General features: G+C 33.2%; 1 protein-coding gene across 2 annotated transcripts in view; it reads right to left on the bottom strand.

The window, feature by feature from the left end:
- Positions 1-18092, bottom strand: part of LOC124354317 (brain-specific angiogenesis inhibitor 1-associated protein 2) — a 457812-nt gene extending 439720 nt beyond the window's left edge. Inside the window, exon 1 of one of the 2 annotated variants that reach the window (XM_046804675.1) lies at positions 17928-18092. The gene's annotated coding sequence lies outside the window, so the exon portion shown is untranslated. The remainder of the gene's footprint in view (positions 1-17927) is intronic. The other variant, XM_046804674.1, reaches the window with a different exon arrangement.
- Between the last annotated feature and the right edge of the window lie 5596 nt (positions 18093-23688).

Genomic DNA, 23688 nt, shown 5'->3' with positions numbered 1-23688 from the left:
TCGCCAGTAACTGTTGAAAACAAACAAAAAGTCTCAAATTACTAAGTGAATTATTAACCCACCCTTCTCGCCTCCCTTATTTGGGAAAGGTGAAACGACCTTTGATGTAAGAATGTAAGAATTTCCAAGTCGGCGAATGTAAAGAGGGTGATGAACGGAGGGGGGAGGGAGAGGGTAGAACAAAAACTCGAGGGTGAAACAAAACTTTTGATTGGCCAAGATGAATTCATTGGTGCTTCTTATAAATAGGAAAATAATATACCATTTCTACTCGAAGAGGATACCTCGAGGGAGTTTCATTAAAATGTATCTACTATTCGAAGTATTAGGTTAAACAGAAAATAAGGATAACAGTTATGTAATATACTTCAAGATCACAAATTGAGTATGTTTTGTGCCACTCCGTTTTGTGTATGCGTATATTGATTTTTCTTAAATGGAATTAAAAAGTATTTAAATCAAAGATTAAAGCTTTTAAGTAATACGTATTATTAACAACACGTAATGACTCCAAAAAATTGTAATGGTTTTCATAACTATGGCTATTTTAACATTTTGACGTCTAATATTCACAAAATATGATAATAGTAAGAAAATATCTTAATTAGAATTAAAAGATAAAATTTTATATTTATAATATATCGTGTGTTATCCATGAAGAGATAGACAAGTTATATTTTATCAGTTCGGCAGCTCGGAAAGTTTTAGTAGTACAGTTTAGTCTCCTGCACTAGCTGGGATTGTACTTGAAGTGATTCTGAACCCCTTGTATGTTTCTTCTTGAAAATTAAAAATAATCATAATAGAAATCTGCGGTAATAATTTAACGTTGATCAAAAACTGCCGTTGTCCATTGCCTACTTTGTGATAATTACAATAAAGTTTTTGTATTTAATAAATACAGAATCCGATTCGGACGATAGAGAAGACTCGTCTAGGATAAATAAGTATACTATTCATCGTAATATACTACATGCGAGTACTCAAGTACGAGATGAAGAGGATGACATACTCGTACAGTTACAGACGAAATGTTTTTGATTAAATCTATTCAACTTTTTATCAAAGTTTTTATTTACACTTGTCTTGTCAAAACACCACGAATCCTTAATATACATAGTTGAAAACAAGATATTGATTTTTTCCTCCCATAACATATGAGGAAATTGGTGCAAAACTACCCTCACTAACTCAAATTTCTCAAAAAAATTCATAAAAGTTTTACAAGAACTTCACCTTCGACTTAGATATAAAACGAATTTGGATGGTTCGAAATTCATGAAAATAGTTGCACAAATGAGAACACGAATTACGTTATATTTAAGAATTCCTTGTTAATTAATAAAATTACAGACAAAATTTAAACTTGAAAAATATTTAAAATATTTACATCGTAAATGTTACTCGTTTTTCCCTATAATTAATCTAAATCGTAATATAGTTCTATCGTATGAACAAAACCTTACACGAGACAACCAACAGACAACACTACAATTAATTACCAGAACTGCCACGCTTCACGAGATAAATTGAAGTGGACTAACCACTGAAGGAAAACAACAAATAATTCCCACTGTTAAACTCAGGTGTTTGAGCGGTACTATTGAATTAGTGATGGGACTCAAAGTGGGGTATGTGTACTCTGGTTCCACAAGCACCACATGAGCCCGTAGTATTCATTAAAAATGTAATTACTATGACCAAAATAGTTCTGCCAAGTGTCATCTTGTGTGCGTGTGCGTGTGTATGTGTGTGAGTGTGTTCAGCAACACCGGACGACCTTGGTCGATATCCCGGACATGTCCACTGCACCTTCTTTTGTTTTGTGTCGGGTGCCAACTTTTTCCATTAGTGTTCACTTCTATGTTTCCGATTCGTTACGTCTTCAACCAAATCTTCGTCCTTCATCACCTTCATATATTCCACACAGACAAATCCGGTAAGTTCCTTTTGTCTACATTCATAATATATGGATGCCAATTAAATATATTTTGATGAATCATGTCGGATTAAATTGAACTAATGTTGGAAATGTTGACTGTTTTTATTTTTTATTTATTTTTTAATGTAAGGCTCGACCGTGAAAGACAAGAAAAGAATCTTATAAATCTGCCACAATCATACTGTCTTAATAAGTAAATTTACCATACAAGACTGACAAGAAAAGATTATTTGCCATGTTTTTAACCTTGTAGGTCTTCTTGTTTCTAGAATTTGTCTTGTGATAAGGAGGCAATCACCTCTAATTTTTAGTGTAGTAAATCACATCCGGCTATGGTAGCTCTAAAGTAGGACATTGCACGTTCAGCAGACCTTGGGAAGCGTGAGAACTGTTTCAGCATTAACAGGGTATGCAGTATGTGTCAGTAGTACGGATCGTGGACAACTTAATTTTTTCGCCTGACTAAACAATTAAAATTTGACAACTTCATATAACTAAACGGGGAATACAGAGAATCACGTCCACAAAGTTGAATAATAGGCCTACTATTTTTAATGATTAAATTCAGAAAACACATTACGACAATGAGGCCGAGAGTTGTTTACTTTTGTTCTCCAATGTTATTTGACAATGCAATTCTCGAACAAATAATTCCTTAATAACTGAACTCCAGGTTGTATTCGTGATCCAGAGTGGGAAAAGAGGGAAAGTGGGAGGTATGTTACGTCATCTAGGGAACCGTTCCTGGTCCCGGTCACGATCCCAGATAGTGGGAACCATCTCGGATCGGTGAACAGACGGACAGATAGACGGAAGGTCGTACACGCAATCTTCAAGAATGCTGATGAACATTCTACTGTTAGTCATGAACCGGCCATCATTACTTGACATTGCTATAAGACATTTACTGTAGTCTATTTATACTACAGTAAAGTCTACAAAAATACAAACAACCAAAATAAAAAGAGTGAGGCTGAGTTCTGGAGTTATAACGCGCGATAAAGCCTTACATTTTGCAATACATTGCCTAACAAATTCCAAAATCAGTTGTATTGGGGAAAGAATGCGTGTTCCAGAAGAATAATGTTAATAATTTCTACCGTCAAATATTATGAGAGTTTCCTAGATCCTAGTTCTAAAGATACGATCTCAATAAATCGAAACACCTTTGGGATATTGGTAAAGTTATAAATACCTAAATATACTCTTACACAGAATGGAACGCGCAATACTTTGTAGTAATTCTCCCTAAAAAGAGGATAATTCCCCTCTCCATCCTCAATGTCAGCCAAAGCAAAATTTATACACGCATTAGTTTTAGAATTCTTACCAACATATGATTTTATTATTTTTATTAATAAAATCGTTGTGAGTTTTACTACGTAATGACTGGTAATGAAAAGGTGTTTGATAATCTCTACTTTTACAACTTTTGCATGTATGCAAGTCATACTTTTCTTATGAGATATCGTAGAAAATTCTGTTACATAAACCGGGAGAAAGCAATATACGAATGGGATATTTTCTGTCAATTATATTATAGTATTGCGGAATTTTGCAAGTCTTTAATGCCTCTAACACTTTTTCCATGTTAGCACCCATATTTCTGGACGTAATCGTCTAAAATAATTAGTTTATAAATTAATTAATTAGTAATAGTGTTTGCTATATTACAATCTAGGTACTTCATTTTTGTTATAGGCGTAAACTGTTAAAATACAGTATTTTTGCCAATTACAGCCAAGATGTGCAGATATTGATTGAATTACTGAAGATGGAATTCTTAAAGAAATCCTTAAATAGATTCATTGGAATGAAAAGTTTTCGGATTAATAATAAAATACTACTTCAAAAAATGGTGTAGTCGTCATTTCACAAATTTATTAAAATCAGAAAACAACACTAAGCGAGTTTTATTATTTCGTGCTACAGTCTCTTTACGACGGAACAAACTCCTGGAAAACTTTCAGGATAAAGGAACAGAACCTCAATAAGCATAAAAGGAAGAGTTCCCAATATTTGAATAAAGCGGAATCATAAAAATCTACCCTAAAAGCGGCATTGCTTACTTTTGTCGTCGTACAACATAAACTCATCCCTACCATTCCCCTGTTGAGTGTTTTTATCTCCCTATTGAACGACTGTTTTTGAAGACTCGAGAGAAAAGTCGGCGAGGATTGCAATTTCACTGTCCGTAATTTCGAGCCATAAAATAATATGCCTGTAAAATTTGCATACTACTCCTTTATTGCAGCGCCCCCATCGAGTCGAGTGCGTATTCCGGGCAAGTAGCTCGTTGGTTTTACTGTTTGTAAAGAGGAGTGGGATGCAAAAGGCAGTTTCAAAGAGGATCCGGCAGAGAAGTGGGCAATGCGCGGGATTTGTTCTACAGAAAACCGGCGGTTTAATAATGGTTAAACTTTGGGTTGGGTTTCTATTTCAGTTTTTTAGTTATCAGTATGATAATGAAACACATGCAATAACATGTCGGATATAACAACTGCTTAACTAAAGTAAAATTCACACAACTTATTGTAATCTATACAAATACTCATTAAGAACAAACTTCATAAAAATGAATGTAATTCTTAATTAGTTATGATATTAAATGTATATATTACATTCCTTGAATCTGAGCCCAAATAACAATATTTGTGTATTCCACATTTATATTACTTAGATGTCCACAATCCAGTGTGTGGAACAATGGCTAAGGTTGCGTCCATCGGTCCACAATCGTGACAATTGACTGACGTCCAAGCCTAAATCAACTTGTCAATAAATCAATTGAATAAATTAATTTGCCAATACAATCAGCCTAAGTGTAAATGATTAGGAACCAACCTAGAGCTACGCACCTCCAGTCTCTCAGATCATATGTATACTAATACAATTCTATGTTTTAGTTTACCTAACCTTTATTAAATCAGTGTTTAACTCCTAATTATAGTTAACTGTTTTACCAAAAATTTATTATTATGCAAAATTCAATTTATTTTGAATCTATTATCCTAAACTGTTTTTATATTTAATGCAAAATTAGAACACTTATAATGTGAATGTAACATATTTATGGTTAATTTTATTCTGAGTGAATTACAAAATCAAAAGAAATCAACATGTGATTTTAATAACAATAATCGGATGGTAACACCTCCCTCTCTAATGTTGTTGTAGTATCTTGCACTTCAGATCATCCAATCTGACTGTAGGTGACAGGCTCTTCCTTTTCCTTTCCATTGCTATAGTCTCTCACTTTGACTGACTCTATCTCCAACCATTAGAACTCTCCGAATTCCAACTGTACTATCTTCGTAATTACGAGTTGTGTTTCATTCTTGTTTGGGTAAAGAAAGATTTGTTCTCACTCTTCTTCAAAACTTAGGTGGTATGACGAAGTGCCAGTCGCGTTTGGAGATTGTCGAAGTTGCATAAGAAATCTATTTATTTTAAATTCTAAAGTTCCTACCATAGCGAGTATGCTCTTCTTCAATGTCTGGGCGTATTTTTCCACTTGGCCATTCTGCTGGGATGGTACGATGCTGTTTTCTTGTGCATAATGCCACAAGCATTTGCAAAATCCTTAACCCATTGCTTAAAGAAGCATTAATTATTTATTAAAAAGGCTTACGTTGGGAGAGCTTTATTTCTGATTATCTATGATTATCAATTAATTTACTTACTGCTGCATTCTTTTTCTTTAGTGATTCTAAGAAGTCATTTAGTTCCATAAATCTGTTCCAAACGAAGATTCAACTTTGGACTCTCTTGCGTTTAATTCTGTCCATACAGTTTCTAGTTGAGTTTTGTACCTTTTCAAACTTCCCCCTTGTCAATTCTAGGTGTAAAATATGTTGAAGTTTTGTAAGTCGTAATTCCAGTGCTTTCCTGGACTTAAAAGTCTGGTTTTAACTGTTCGGTTTTACCATCGTCACCACTGTTATATACTTGATGTAAAAATAGAACACTTATAATGTGAATGTAAAATATTTATGGTTAATTCCATTCTGAGTGAATTACGAAATAAAAAAATAACATGTGATTATAGTAACAATAAACTTTTAAAACAGACGGTAACAACTGTATAGAGTAATAAACGAATTCTATTCTTCTAATTACGATTTTCAGCACATAAGTTGGTTAAGCGGAAAAAATAAACTTCATCAGATGTGGTATTAATACAAATATATAAATGTGGTATTTATACAGTTTTTCACCTATAAAAACTTAGATTTAGGTAATTTATGAGCCTGATTTGAATTATAGAGTAAATCGACATCGAGGAGCGGTCTGTAATTAGGTATTTTTCGCAAGCAATTATTGTGTAATCTAGCGATTTTCTCCCCCCCCCTCTCCATATTTATCGCAACGCCTTTCACCAACTCTTAGCCCGTATTTTACTAAATTTCGGGTAATTTTCACAAACGATTATGCCAACCAACTTTCCCTATAATTCAGTTGGCAGGCGCTATTACACGCCATATGTGGGACGGTCAGTCTGCGTTTCTTCGGTGACCAAGATGATGTTGGAGGTCAAGGTTCACGGAATCTAGGAAGCAGTGTTTATTATTTATAACCTTTACGACGAGGAGGTCACATTATCTGAGGTCAAGATGCTACGCTAGGTTGAGGTCAGTTTGTGGTTTCACTCAAATTGTGGATATCTTCCGTAGATTTATGCTACCCCATACCATGCAACTATGCAATGTAAATGAACATAATCTTATAGTATAATACAAAAATCTTTCCAGCGTAACAAACTATATCACCATTTAAGAGATTTAAAAACAGATAGTTGAATTTAAAGGAATGGATGGAATCATTTGTTCACTTTAATGTTAGATTTAAAGATAGATTTTTATGAAAATATCTTTGTTAAAACAAATCCAAGTTTTCTATTTGTTCCCCAAAAAACCCAAAAATTTCTATGTGTTCCTCTCGATAAGTTCATTGAAAGACAAGATTATAATCTAAAAGTTTTTATTTTTTTAGACTAAAGGAGCAATTATTTATGTACTTATAGAATATTATGGGTAATGGCTTTAGAGTTTCAAAAACCTAAGGCTAACTACACATTTAAAGCTATTTGAATCCAATGACTTACTGATAAAATACAATAAATAATTAGTAGTGCTCACTTTAAATATTAACTTCACAACTACTTCAATGAATCGTATCACTTACACTTAGACGTATGTAAGCGAAAGTCTATGCTACGAAGGCCGCTTCTGTCTGCGACTGGAATTTTAAAAAGGTCAAAAACTATTTGAAAACTTCTCAAACAACAAGTAGATTAAAATGCGTTGACTTATTATAAACATAAGAATAGAATACATTCTATATACATTATTATTACAAACATTTAAAAGATTTTAAATCATGGGTTCGTAATATGGTCATCCCGTGATTGCCATATGTTGGAGCCCACCATGGAATCCTCTCTTTAAATATCAATAATATAACCCAATTTTTCATTATTGTGTAGCCTTAACCATACATTTAAATAATATATTTTTAAAGTTGGATCTTTTGTTATCTTTGTTGATAACTTCGTACAATCTGAGGATCCAATAACCAGTACGAATTATGTTTTCTAAAAATTGTACTATACCTACATTATGTACACAAATTAGAATACCAACAACAATAGTTATTAGCTAGCAATAATACTTCAGATATTTAAATATACACAGCCAGTCCTATAAGAGTTTTATTTATTCTGGCAGATATTTTAGGTACAAAAGTGATACAAATATCACAAGCAATATAGATTTAGCTTGTCAAATATTACGTAAAGTTCAAAAATAAAAAGTTCAAGAAAGAAGATAATAATAATTGGGTTTGTCTTCTCTGATAGAATGACTTTTAAACTTTACACTATTGCTATTTATCGCTACGGTAAAGAAATGGAGGTCTTTGGGAATCAAAGTAATGGAAAAAAGCTCTAATTTGAGTTCAAAATTAATTTTTTGTTACTTTAATGGCATTGCTTTATTATTTTAATATTTCAAATATTTTCGCAGGGTACAAGTAAATATGGACAGGGAAATCACTTGCAACTTGTTGTGCAAACGGACAACCCGGAATGTCGCAGGTAGAATGTGGAATGTCTTCCTGGAATGTGAATGTAATGCTGCAGACGTGACAATAAAGAGAGGGGGATTAAAACCAAACCCTGCGGCACTCCATTTTAATGACATCACACAATGAACTGCCCGCGGCCTTCTATTGTATTACATTACCCACTACATTAAGCTGGCGGACGCTCCAGTGTCAATGTGTACATTTAATTTATTCATGTGTTGGATAATTAAAACAATTTACTACGCCTTCTGATTATCCACTATTACAAAAATATATTAATGTTTTATTTTGTGGTGTTTTGACTTGTTAAATTAGAATATTTGCACATTATTAACTTATAAAATATATAACATTTTACCATATACATATATATTTTTGGTCATTAACGTTAATGACACTAAACCAAAATTCTACTTTACGTTTACTTTAACATATAATATACAGAAATGTTCAAATTTTGATTTTATACTGTAATTTGTTGAAACGCTTAGTGGACGCTAAGTACACATTTTTTATTTACTTTGTTAGCAATTACAATAATTAAGTAATTAAGGAATATGAAAGTTTGTGTAGTTATAGACATAATTATAATAATTTCGAAGTGCATAAACATTACATGACGCAACTGCTAACATTACGCCCAGAAGCTAACAATAATCTGCACTGAGGGCTCGATTTAAATAAGCAAAATATTAATTACATTGGATTGTGAGTCTTGTCAACGTGAAACAGACCATCATCGTACCTTAAAAACAAATCGCCTAGGACGCAACTCAAACAACAATTTTGTTCTCAATGCATTTGTCAACACATGTGCACTCGTTTCATTATGTGCTTTCGTAGTTCTTACGACGTAGGAATCCGGATATTCTTAATTAGCAACAAACTTAATTGGCTGAGCGTTAGCACAGCCTATCCTCATAGGGACTGTTAAATTTCATTTATTTTTGTCTATGAGTATATCTCTCTGTCCACACGATATTTTGAAACGAACTGACTTGAAATTGAAATTTTACATGAACTTTAATTTGTATGTAGAACACACTGAGTTCGATTATGGTGCGTGACATTCCAAAAGATTTGGCTGTTACATTGGTCTTATGGTAACTATGATGACAAAAAGAATATAGCACAATAACGCAATATGTAAACAAACCGAGTACAAGCATATGTGATTTGTGACATTTAACACCTAATGTAACTACCCCGTCATCTTTACATAGATCATCTTTTAGTGACTTTTATTATTTATAAACTGCTCTCAAACCCAACTTATCAACAAAAATTAATATGGATGTATCTTATGTCTAGATATATGAATATTTCATCTGTAGAATTCAAATTTTACATGAAACTCCATTTATGCACAAACAAGAATGACTTTGTGGTGTTCCAGGTCCAACCATGGGGTTTGGCTGAGCGTCATTTGATGATGAACTCGATAAGCTTTGTATCTCTTACATACGAATCTATGTGCAGGACATCTGAAGAATGAGCTTAACTCTAGACTTGGAATTTTGCATGCAACCTCAGCAAAACCAGTTAAGTGACACATGGGAGTAAGACTGGATCACAAAAACTCACAGCAACAGCAAGGCATTTATTTGTAGAAATAAGCTTTAAATATGACTTGAATTGTGGAGAGTTCAAGTTTTTCAAACAAGAGAGGGCGTCGGGAGGGATAAAAGCAACAAACAATACATTGGTCTGACACTACAATGGGAAGATCTTTCCGGGGGGTGACTCTGAAAAGAAAAGTTGTTAACTCAGACTTAGGTCTTCTTATCACAACAAGAATTGAGAACGCTGATTATAGTCCTTTGTTTCAGAAATTACAATGTAATTAATGTGTGTAATTATAGATTTGTATCACTAATGTTTCCGAAATTAAGATCGACTTCCCTACCAGCATAGTATCTATATCTAAGGATAAAAAATCTAGCATAAAAATATCTAGCATAAATAATATCTAGCGTAAAAAATATCTAGAATATACGATTAATTTTTAGACAGGTGCGTTTAAAAATTGTATCATGTATCGAATTGAAAGGCATGGTAAAATTACATAAATTCTTTCATTCATTCAATACAATGTAGCCTTTCATTTTTATTGTTACTTTTTATATAAATACAGTGAAAATTAGGGGATCTTAGATGTTATATCTATTTTAACTACGAATTTTCATTTTTTTGACAGGCTTTAGATTTTATGGTGTGCTGTAATATTTAGAAATATCAGTTAAGACGGTTTAAAATATTTCATTTGAATTAATAAGAAGAAAACTACTTTTATATTGAAATTGTTTTTATTATGTTAAATCGAACCTTTCAGTCATTCACTGCTCTCTAGCTGAACGTACCGACCAAATCCCTCTAATCAACGTATTTCAGACGCCTACATAAGTTTTATTTTATATATAATACTTAAAATAAATAAAAATATGTAAGGATTACTTTTTATATGTGATAATTTTCACATACTGTATCTCCACGAACTATACTACAATTCATAGAATCAAATGCTGTGACCAAAACATTCTTAAAGCAACGGAGTCTCCCATCGGAATCTTACAATAATAGGAACTATAAGAACGTAATTGTTGAAAGTAAGAGAGAAACATATGCCAATCCATACAAGGTGAATAGAATAACTCTATTAATTAATACTTTTAAGTTCGAAATAGTTGTGATTCAGGTAGAATACAAATCGTTACAGTAGAAAGTGTACTGTTGAGGTTGAGATCTCTGTTTAAGTATTGATTTGGAACCACAAACAGAATTTCAAGTTACGTTTCCAACTACTGAACCTCGTTCAAATACACACATTAATCGAACATGGAACACTACCACTGTGAGTGTAGAGAAAAGTATTACCAACGGTCTTAGGCAACAAATGCATAGTGTAATATTTGTCTCACTATTCTATATTTTGTTTTGGTAAACCAAAAATTCACTCAATATTTGATTTGATAGTCCACAATCTTCTGGTATACTAATGTTATTTAGATATTTCAACATTTTTTTTTCAACAGACGGTTTTAAAACTACATTTCATTATATGTTTATCATCCTTATCCCACTGTTATGCAATATTTCTGTGTAAATACAATTTTATTCTGGAAGGCGTAAAAAGATAAACGTGTACTTATATATACGCGTTAGAATTTCCCGTTCAAATTCTTGTTAGTGTCTTGCAATTTCAATTTAGTAGTTCAAACATTTAAATATTTTTAGTTTTTTACAAACACAAACTATTTGAATATTACATTTCAATTAGCATGTAAAATAGTGTTTTACATTGTTTGTTTACATAGTGTGCCTTAACATGCCGTAAAACCAATTTTCCATGGTTTATGTAGATAGTCCATTCACATAAGAAAAAAATAATAATTTATAACACTTAATTGCATTAAAGAGGTGTTTAATAATGATTGCAGTGATAGTGGTTACGAATTTACAATCTGTTCTCGATCCTCTTCTATTCTGCAATATTAGAAGCGTCAGTTCATTGATAAGCATAAGATGAACGATGCATAAAATAAATGTGGATACTCTTTGTAGTCTTGCTTTTGGATTGATCACAATATTACAAATGGTAATTATTGAAATCCCTGTAGTCCAAAAACTGGGAACATAAGTTTCATTGCGACCTCTGAATTACTCAGGTATTGCTCTGATTATATTTGTAGTTACTTAAGAGATAACGTTAACTTATAAACAAAATTCCATTGTAGAATCGTATAAAATAAAAGTCATGCATAAAATGTACACTGCCATGTGGACAAGATTACAATCAACGGCGCTGCGAGTAAATTTGTGTGGTGAAAGTCGGAGAGGTGGGTCTACACGAATAATATTTCTAAATGTCAACAGTCTCGCCCGGGGGGATAGTCTTGACGGGTTGTGTGGAAAATAGCCTCAATCTTGCCGGGTAAGGGACGGCAACCTGTTATAGCGTATCAGACCGTTACAGTACTAGAAATATCGGGACAAGTGGACTCACAACTGAGCATGATTACTGGAACATATTATACTTATAAAAGTAAATTATTTAACCAGCACGATAACTAAATTTGAAATTGTGGAGTGAAGAATTAAAATCCAGTGTTTGTATCCGTGTATTTGCAGGTAATTGCTGCACAAAATAACAATAGAATTAATTGATAGTTTACATAAACATTGGTCGCGTTAGTTTTTACTTCAGTAAATTCATCTATATCTGCTTTCTTTATCCTTTATTTTCTCCTTCCTTCATCCCAAGAAGGATAAGAGATAAGATAAAAAAAGTCCTCTTCAATTTTAAGGTACTCGTCTTCTACTTGGAATATGGACTCAAAATCTGTTTCTTCTCGATGAAACATTTTTCCTATTACTTCTTGTATGACTCCTCATGACCACAATGCGCGATACACATAGCCATGTATGAAGTTCAATATGTAAAGGATACGAACGTTTAAATTTTTTTTAAGAATGGTTTTGTTTGAACTTTTTTAACTGATTTTTCAAGTGTTGAGTTGACGTAACGAAACTATACGGTGTGAAACAATATAGCACATCCATGAAGTTTATGTAATCAAAAGGTATAGATTTGTTCAACCTATTGAACAAATTATAATCCATTTGACTGCATTACTTGCGGGTAATAGGATCTTTATTGAAGATGAAGAGCGGCTGTCAAATCATGGAGAACAAAGAAGATTGTAATGCGTTGTACACCTGCTGCATGATCGCCTACAGCATTTGCCACAGCAGCAGGTAATCTAGGTATTAGTTACGTAGTCCAGGACTAATGTAAAGATTAGTGAGGCATGCTTTGATTAGTAATAGTGATAGTGATATACCTCGGTGAAAGTGAGTATTCCGCGGAGGACACAGCACACGTACAGTACCATTCATTATAATCCTATCTTATGATGTGAACGAATTTCTTCACGGTAGCTTATACAGTATCTGTTTCATTTCCTCCTTTGGTATTTTCCTTCTTCCTGAAAATTATCTGGAAGTCGGAAATGTAACAGGTGATCCTTTGATGACTTGACACTTCCTTGAGTCAAGTGTGGAATAACCAGAGTGAATTATTTCGTACTTAAATTATACAAATGGAATGCTGTTCTGTGTACCTTAGAAAGAAGAATGCATTCTCTCTATTGTTCAATTGCGACCTCCACTTCTCTTTAAGACTCGTCATCCAGCAGTAACCTTTAGTCTTCTCTAAGGTTTCTCGTATCCAATAATGACGTCATCTCCTCCGCAACACTCCTTTAAATCCAATGATGAGAACTATAAGTCTTCTCATCGAAAATGTATCCGCTGCACATTAGTGATTCTACTACAGTCATCCAACGAACGCTGTCTTCCAGAATACAGTTCATACTCAGAGCTTGTGGTCATGAAAATTCTCAGAATCACATAAATATCAACATATTCTATGAGTCTAAAAGTCACTCTTATACTTCCAGCCTGCTGATGATCACAGATAAGTATTTTTCAACACATATATAAGAAAGGGTAGTCTGAAATTAGACAATAAAAGTAAAATACAGATGTCTGTTGTCTAAACAATCCTACATTCGACCTGAATTGATTCTGTGGAGTATGATGGTTAGTAATCGAATCTTCCTAACCAATCAAAACCTGTTTGATACATCGCACACAGCGAGAGGTCATTATCCTCAATCTATACTTGATTGGCCTTCTTGATTATCAATTACAGATTGATACTAACTCCATATTTTAATTCTTTCTTTTAAACTCACAACATGTTATAAAGTACGATTTCTTTTCATTGTATGTTACCCATTTGTAATCACTTCACGCAGTCTCTCAGTTTAGTTAAGTTTTAAAGAATTACTATTCGTGTTTGTGTTTTAAACCATTACATACAAAGATCCATCTCTGATGGCCAAAAATTAGTTTTTATAATATAAAAGATTATTCAATTTCAAAGTTTCATTTATAAAAATGATATAACAATAAATTACAGAATACAGTAAGAAATTATTTAGGAGACAGCTTTAAAATAATAACATTTCTTATTATTATTTCTTTAATACATTTCTTATTTGTGTGTTTTATTATTTGGAAGTATTTTTATTTATTGGAAGCTATATAAGAGTATGTTTTCATTTCTCAACGTTTCACATAGCATTACCCATCATACAAAATCATTTAAACGTTAAGCCTGAATTTAATAGTAACGTATTTAAACATTACAAAAATAACTTTCTTAGTGCGAAACATGTATTCCGCTATGTTCATTAACTGGTATACTAAAAACATAATTTAAAAATCATAAATTGATTTCGATATTTATTCTGTTTATCCGGTGATTAGACCAAATTTTGATATTTATTATCTTTATCTTCTAAAGCTATAGGAACAATTCGGGTTGCAGAGTAATATTTGTAAATCTATTAACATTTATTAAAATTCGTAACCACATGGTAATTATTTTTTTCATGAGTAATTTTGCATTGAAATATTGCTAATTTTGAGACAAAATATAAGAATTTGTATATGAATACTTAGATACTACGAAAACTTGTGTTACATCTACACTCGTAACCTCTTTTTAAGCAATTTCAATGATAAAAAATATACATCCATACATAATGCCAAAGCAAATAGAATGTCTCTTTGTTAGTCTAGTTTGTAAAGTTTTTGCTTATTTCCCCTAAGTATACACGAAGTCTAAACAATTTTATCGTATAATATAGTAATTTTTGTTGATTTTTTACAGCTTTAAATTAAAAAGCACATTGTATCCACATTGTCATTTTGCCAAAAAGCCTCCAATAACTCAGTTTGCCATGCAAAACATCTTTTTTACACGAAGAAACTGATTAAAATTATTTGCCTTTGAATCGACAGATCAGAAAAATTCAGATTAACCGCCATTTAATAAAAAGGGTCTTCGGAAAGAGAATGTGGTTTATAGAAGTGATTGTGGCAATACATTGGCAATTATTTCAAAAAAGTATCCTAAAGATTCTTACAGTGGGATAAAGGAGCCTTGGTAAGTCAGTTAAAAGTGAGTCATTGAAGTGTAAAACACCTGCAAGTACGGCTAGGCCACTTAGACCACCGGTAATAAATCCACTACAGAGACGCTTGCCCAACACTAGAGCGGATCAATGCGTGTGATCGTGCTTGCGCGTAGGTATGCCGCACACTACCTTGTTGGGAAAGGTTGTGAGAAACAGTAACATAACTTTTATCACATCGACATTACGCGATAACAATTTCATTTTGACATACGTGAGATTGTTGTGACACATGGCCAAATGTATTGCTCTATCTTGGCATATTAATTACTTGCAATTCAAATATTACGCCACCTTAGAAGATTAAACATTTTAAATCGAAAAATTGTCAGTACAATCTCTTTTCTATTTTGAGCAAGATATTATTTATTCTGAATAATAAGTAGTATGTAAGTAAAATACTCCACCGCATTAGAAGTTTAAGTACCAGTAAAGAAAGTTCTCAACGAAGTTGTATCACAACGAAGTTCTCCTATTACAGGACATTAATAATATGTAAGAGAAAAGTTCTCTTCTGAAATAATTTTGCAAAAGATATGACGCGGAATATCTACTGATCAACTGAAAGCGTGTCTGTCACTAGAACGATTTTTATAAATTAAAACTGTTAAAATTTTAAATACATTACAATCTTATTATGTAAATGTGACGTTTACTTCTTATCGTCATGTATTTGTTAGTTGTTAGAGTAGTTACAATAAAATAAATGTCTAGTGTTCGCCAACGACACCACTATTTCTTAGCGACACATTTTATGTTATTCATTTATTTTTATCAGTTTGTGGTTTGCTAAGCAAGAAATATAGGCTAATAGTGCGCTACAACCACTTTGCTTAAGACTTTTAGTAGAGAAACTGAAAAATAGTCATTATTAACTATCATAAAAGAACTTTAATTATATGGAAGATATTTGCTCATTAAAAACGAAAAAGCTTTACGGATCCATAGCGATTCTGCAACTTTATATCAATTGTTTTAAAATTTATTCTGAAGAAGCGCTATGTTATTTAGTAAATAACACAAAGAATTGGAAAGAAGCACACTATGTCATAAAGTTAATTTGTTCCAACTCTAAGAGTGGTCTGTTTTATTGCCCATCCCAGTGATTACTTCTGACAGAACATTAGCCTCTTGTAGATGGCCCTCTGTTAAAGACACAATGTGTCGTGTATTGATGTTAGCTTGTCACACTCTAATATAGTTTTGATGGCTTAAATGAAAGTTTATGTTCTATACTTGTTTAGGTTTTGGTGTAGTTACTAATGCTGGTTGTAACATGTGTTTCTTCGACGGTTTAATTACTATTATAAAAAAAATAAATCTTGGTTAATTGAGGTATTGGTGTGATTGAGATTAATTGGTTTATCTTGAATGTGAAATTTATACTCTTATTGGTTATTTCTCTTATATATACGTATTAGGAAACAAATATGTTTGGAAACATATAAATTCATGGTTTCCATTGTAAAATTATTTGAAATGTCTACTGATTTATTTACAAATGATCAATTCAAATTACTCGTTTCAATTTAAAATTACAGCACTTATGTTTATTTATGACTCAGGTACTTAATTATGGACATCTTTTTCGCAAACAACTTCTTTTCTCGTACTTCCCTCCATTCAAAACTTCCTTATTACTTCGAAAAACTCAATAATGCTGAGAATATTAAAATGATGTAGCGACATATCACCTAAATTTAGCTCAACCGATTCATTATTTCGAGTTATTTGCGAAAACCCCCAATTTATTGTTATTGGAATGGGTAATATTAAGTTTTATTTGTCAAATAATAAATAGACAGCACACCAGGGAGGATTCCTCCCTGCAGCACACACAATATGGCCTTACGTACTCCCTTGATCCCATATTTAAGTGTTTTTATAATATCAAAAGTTAGAAATCATTATGCTTATCGAATATTATAACATTTGCATATAATATAAGACCAAATATATCCCAATTTGCCCCAATTATTTACGACATGGAATATAAAAGTAGTTTTAGTAAACTTATATAGGCTTAATGAAAGGCCGGTCTTACATTCAATGTAAGTGAATAAAATAACACCTTAGAGTTCGTTATTTGGTTCCATTTGTAATTAATCCTGATCTCCATACTTATCATAAAAATAAGTTATTATTATTCCTAGTAGTTCAAACACTGTTTAATGTCTATTGCGTGGCCTAAACATTAAATGCACCACAATTATAATAGAATATACTTATCTATATATTCTCGAATTTCACATTGGAAACAGAAAAAAATTAAAATAATTATTACCTCTGTTTCTTTTATGCCAAATGACATGTATAATCCTGATCTATTTGCTTGAGGTTGGGAATTACAGTTTAATGAATGTAACTTGAGACTGTAAAAAACATGTTAATGTTATGAAAACTGGATGACAGAAACGATTAATGGACCATGTATAATTAGATAAACTTTTATAAGACTATTAAATCGTTAAAATGGGATATAACTTCAATATTAATACTCCAATACTCTAATACTTCAATATAATTATTACAATATACCCCTTAAAATAATCATTAAAATTGGAATTGGTTGTATTAAAATCTCAAACCAATAGTTTGGTACGTTTCAATAATTATTAATGTACTTTTTGAAAATTAAAGTTAATGAATATTGTCATAAGTTTTTAGTACATTAACCAAATAGAGCATGTTAAAATAGCTTATAACAACTGTTAAACCAATGTATAGTATTTTCAAACATTTATTTAAGTACTAATTACACATTGCGCTTATTGTATGAGGTCAAATATTTCGTTTAACTTAATGGCCTGAGAAATTATCCTAAAATTCTTGTAATAAAACCTACTAAATGTACTCACCTAAGAATAAGTCCTCCCCAAAGTAAGAATCCACAGTTTCAATACACACGTCACTAACACACGCGCGCGCACGGAAGTCTAGAGTACGTTCGTATACGATGTGGTGTGAACCAGTACTGAGCGTCGGGACAACTTTCTAAACCACAGACAGCGCCGCGTCGCAAAGCGCCTTGCTGGAGAGCTCCTAGCGGCAGAGACGGGAACTACAGCTGAACCTGTGACGTCGCATTGTTAGATAACATCCCACGGCCTTGTGTTGTTGTCTGTTGGAACCGGTTCGCATATTTCTCTCCACTTTACTGCTATTAACAGTGGTGCCCGTATTGCCGTGGTTTTGTTTATTTTTCTACCAGGCAGTCATTTTTGCGCCTAACTATTTTGTTGACGGAATTAGAACTGGGTGGCTATAAAAATTGTGGCTTAATGCCTCCGTCATTGGAATGCGAATTGTCGAGGTGACTTTTCTTTTCTAAGGCTTCTCTCTTTAAAAATGCTTGAGAACGATTTTGAAATATTCTTTACGTGATCAGGAAGCTGAATTCACTAATGACTTTGAGATGTACATTCTAGATAACTGAAATTTGAAGAAGATATTGATAATATCAACGCAAAGAATGCTTCAGGCACAATGTTGCTCTGTTTGTGGTTCGTAATTTTGGAAAATATCTGATCCATGGACATCGCAAAACGCCCTACAATAGTATCCGATACCTGTTCTTTGCTATACCCCGATATGTGGCATATATTCTAGTTACAAATTCAAAAGTTCGTTATTCCATCAGAATTCTTTTAAATTGGAATCTAAAGTCGTGCAAAGATAATTACTTATCTATAGGAAACTTAATAACTTGATAACTTGGCTCTGTCTCTCAGAGGCGCTATTCACAAAGTCACCGTGTATTGTCGAAACAAACGCGTGTTGGACCAAGACATGGTAGTCCATCATTATAGACTCAGCGACAGGGCCAACTTTCAAACTGAACGATAGCGTTTGTACAGTCGCGTCCCAAGTTTGTGCCAAACTAATCAATAGGCTCACTGAAGGTATTAATCGTCCCAATGATCCCTAACAATCCAAATCTCACTAAAACATCTAATTGTCTTTAAGGTATCAAAGGTGTCGTTGAAAGTTAAAAAAGGCTCTGTTGGTCAACACTCCTTGAAAATTAATTTGAAACCAAATACCAAGTTCTTATATGCATAAATTACATTCTTATCGACACTGTTAATGTGATTAAATTTCGTTTTCGACTGTATAAGATTTGAGATTTGAGATGCAATAATCAGTAACACTACGTTTCTATATATATATATATATATATATATATATATATATATATATATATATATATATATATATATATATACCGTCTGATCTCTTTCTTAGGTGCATAACTAACCTAACACATAGCTAAAAATCTAAGTGAAACACAAACCATACCATAAACATTATGACAGGCACCAGTCTAGTTATCCGCCTGAAGAAGAGATCAGATTGCAGATATCGAACCGTAATGTTGCTGAATTTTACTATGGCCAATATTTGGAAAACCCTGCTCTTAGTGTAGAAAAAAAACTAACCATAACTTAACGAACTAGAGAGTGAATAGATAGTGATTGTCACTAAGAAACTTTCTATAAAATCAAAATTAGAAGTTTAAGTTAGTATTGAGCAAATAAGAGTTCAAAACTGCTAGTTACGTAAATTAAAATGGTTGTAAAAAAAATGAAAGAAGATTGGAGAGAATTATAAAATGAGCTGGAGTTAGAGATGGACTATTCCAACCTTACAGGCCCTGGAGCCCTGGTGATCATCCCGTTGCACATACTATGTCTATAGTTGCCTTAGATAACTCAAGTCGTGACTTCTCCTAATAACCGAGATTTTGGTTCAAATTCACGAAACTTTTAGCTCTTACAATCTGCCAGACATCACGCCAAGTGTGCGCATGATATGAGGTTGCCCCTGTTGTTTTGAGAACGATCTTGCAGCAGTAAGTTTCAGCAATACTGAATTATTTAACCGTTTACTAAAAAAATTGAAAACTTTAAAAATTTAAAAAATTTTGGGGGATCCGGACCCCTTGGACCCCTCACTGGTTACGTCCTTGATTGAAATGTCGTACCGAGCTGGCCAACGAACTTGACTGATACATTTAAAATATCTATTTCTTATCAAGACTACAGGGGGGAAGGGTGCACCGGTAAATAAATCCTAGCTTTCGGAGCTGACAATTATTTATTGAAACGCCATGATATTGTAAACTGACAATTGACTGACTTTAGTTATTAGTCCTATATACTTACACTTCTTTTATAGCAACGCAAAGTTCTAAACCATTTTCATAGTAAAAATACTTTCCTACAACTGGACGATCGCCAAACCTGGCTCCATGAAGTAAGGATGATTTCCAAGAATTTAACTACCACGAAATAGTACTATGATGAAATTCTTGACCGATCTAAAACAATCCTAAAATAATTAGCTTTAATCCGAGACATTAGTTAAGCAAGTAAAGATTTCTACACTGGGAAGGATAAGCACGTGCAACTTCGTTACTGGCTTTAATTATCAAAACTAAAAAGGACACATATATCATTACTTTTATCATTACTGTACAACATATTAATATTAATACTTACAATAAGTTCTCGGCTTAATGACCGCTGTACAATGCAAAATTAATACTTACTGACTCGGCTCAGTTTGGCTTCTTGGCTGAGAAAGACCAATTCGTCTAACGGATACTACCACACTTGTACTGACTGGTAGTGGGTGTTTAACACTGACATGTATAAAATATGGGAAGTGTTCAGTTGTGATCGTAATATGCTGTATCGCAGTACAAACTTATACTAAAATTTTCGGTAATTGCAACCATGAGGGTGATTGCAAGTGGTTTTGTATACAACATCTACCTAATAGAAGTGACAGTCTATGCTTTGTGGTATGCTTTGCGTTGTATTTCAATAATTCCACCTAACCTCTATGTTTCGTTACTCCGAGTTAAGAGAAATTTTAAAACTGCCACTTCGACTAAATAATAGTATTTATTATCTTCTTTACAACCGATACAGTATTTGAATAGTTAAATCATCATTATGTACATCTATAACGTAACTATCTTTTAGTTGAGCCATTATTTCACTTAACTTTCTAATGGAATACCAAGCGAGCTCAATTTTGCTAACATATTTCTACAATTTTAAAGGATATTTACTAGACCTATATCTTTTAAATATTGTAATGCCTCCTATTTACTAACTATTGTTATAAAGATAATTTAAACTAAATTGTATTGATTTATAAAAAGTGAGAGTAGTTAATTTTAAATTACATTATTATCCAAATATCATATTTCCCAGACTGAGACCACAAACCATATTTTATATATACTTTATGTTAAATCCACATTTAATATAATAATATATATATATATATATATATATATATATATATATATATATATATATATATATATATACGTAGATGACCTACCGATCAAAATTATTGTAATAGACGGATATTAATTATTAATTACCAGGCTCAAGGGTATAAATATGAATTACATGTCACTCACTAAACAAAGTTTGCGTGTCGGTTGGGAGCCTAAATCCTATTAAACACTCAGAACACCCTGCTCTGCTCCCCTCCTACGCAGACAACACACGTTGTGCAGTAGGAATAATTGACTACATAAATCCGAGCGTACACTGAACTCCGTAACGTAACAGTTACGTGTAACTTTTTCGGAAATGTGAACGAAACTGCGTAACGTGTTCGGTGATGTGAATAGGACTGCGAAAAAAGCTGTGTAACATGTTCTGTAGTGCGAATGCGTAACATGTTTTGTAGTGAATAGGATTGCGTAAAATGTTCGTTAATGTGAAGGGAACTGCGTCACATGTTCGGTAGTGTGAATAGGACTGCATATCATGTTCGTTAATGTGAACGGGACTGTGTTAAATGTTCAGTAGTGTGAATAGGACTGCATATCATGTTCGTTAATGTGAACGGGACTGTGTTAAATGTTCAGTAGTGTGGATAGGACTGCATGTCATGTTCGTTAATGTGAACGGGACTGTGTTACATGTTCGGTAGTGTGAATAGGACTGCATATCATGTTCGTTAATGTGAACGGGACTGTGTTACATGTTCGGTACTGTGGATAGGACTGCATATCATGTTCGTTAATGTGAACGGGACTGTGTTAAATGTTCAGTAGTGTGGATAGGACTGCATGTCATGTTCGTATTGTAAATAAGCCTGCGTAACATGTTCGGTAGTGTGAATAGGACTGCATATCATGTTCGTTAATGTGAACGGGACTGTGTTAAATGATCAGTAGTGTGGATAGGACTGCATGTCATGTTCGTATTGTAAATGTGAAGCCTGCGTAACATGTTCGGTAGTGTGAATAGGACTGCATATCATGTTCGTTAATGTGAACGGGACTGTGTTAAATGTTCAGTAGTGTGGACAGGAATGCATGTCATGTTCGTATTGTAAATAAGCCTGCGTAACATGTTCGGTAGTGTGAATAGGACTGCATATCATGTTCGTTAATGTGAACGGGACTGTGTTAAATGTTCAGTAGTGTGGATAGGACTGCATGTCATGTTCGTTAATGTGAACGGGACTGTGTTACATGTTCGGTAGTGTGAATAGGACTGCATATCATGTTCGTTAATGTGAACGGGACTGTGTTACATGTTCGGTACTGTGGATAGGACTGCATATCATGTTCGTTAATGTGAACGGGACTGTGTTAAATGTTCAGTAGTGTGGATAGGACTGCATGTCATGTTCGTTAATGTGAACGGGACTGTGTTAAATGTTCAGTAGTGTGGATAGGACTGCATGTCATGTTCGTATTGTAAATAAGCCTGCGTAACATGTTCGGTAGTGTGAATAGGACTGCATATCATGTTCGTTAATGTGAACGGGACTGTGTTAAATGTTCAGTAGTGTGGATAGGACTGCATGTCATGTTCGTATTGTAAATAAGCCTGCGTAACATGTTCGGTAGTGTGAATAGGACTGCATATCATGTTCGTTAATGTGAACGGTACTGTGTTAAATGTTCAGTAGTGTGGATAGGACTGCATGTCATGTTCGTATTGTAAATAAGCCTGCGTAACATGTTCGGTAGTGTGAATAGGACTGCATATCATGTTCGTTAATGTGAACGGGACTGTGTTAAATGATCAGTAGTGTGGATAGGACTGCATGTCATGTTCGTATTGTAAATAAGCCTGCGTAACATGTTCGGTAGTGTGAATTGGACTGCATATCATGTTCGTTAATGTGAACGGGACTGTGTTAAATGTTCAGTAGTGTGGATAGGACTGCATGTCATGTTCGTATCGAAAATAAGCCTGCGTAACATGTTCGGTAGTGTGAATTGGACTGCGTAACATGATCAGTAATGTGAATGGGACTGCATAAAATGTTCATAGTGAATATAACTGCGTAACATACTCGGTAGTGTGAATGGAACTACGTAACATGTTCGATAGTTTGCATTAGGGGATCTTTCTCAGTTGTGACACATCTTTTCCTACATGTTTTTGATTTAAAATATTAGTATAATAGAACAAAATCCTTTTCTGTAATTTTGTCTGTTTTTGAACGGACACAATATTCAATTGTGGATGCGGAATTTTTCGATGACTGCTAGGCTAGGAAAAGCTGTCAATATATATGGGCCTATCGAAAAAATTATAGGCGAACAAAATCAAAATAATTGTTAAGGATTAT

The sequence above is a fragment of the Homalodisca vitripennis genome, chromosome 2, assembly GCF_021130785.1.
Source record: "Homalodisca vitripennis isolate AUS2020 chromosome 2, UT_GWSS_2.1, whole genome shotgun sequence".
Lineage (NCBI taxonomy): Eukaryota > Metazoa > Arthropoda > Insecta > Hemiptera > Cicadellidae > Homalodisca > Homalodisca vitripennis.
This window is presented reverse-complemented; position numbering and strand designations above follow the sequence as displayed.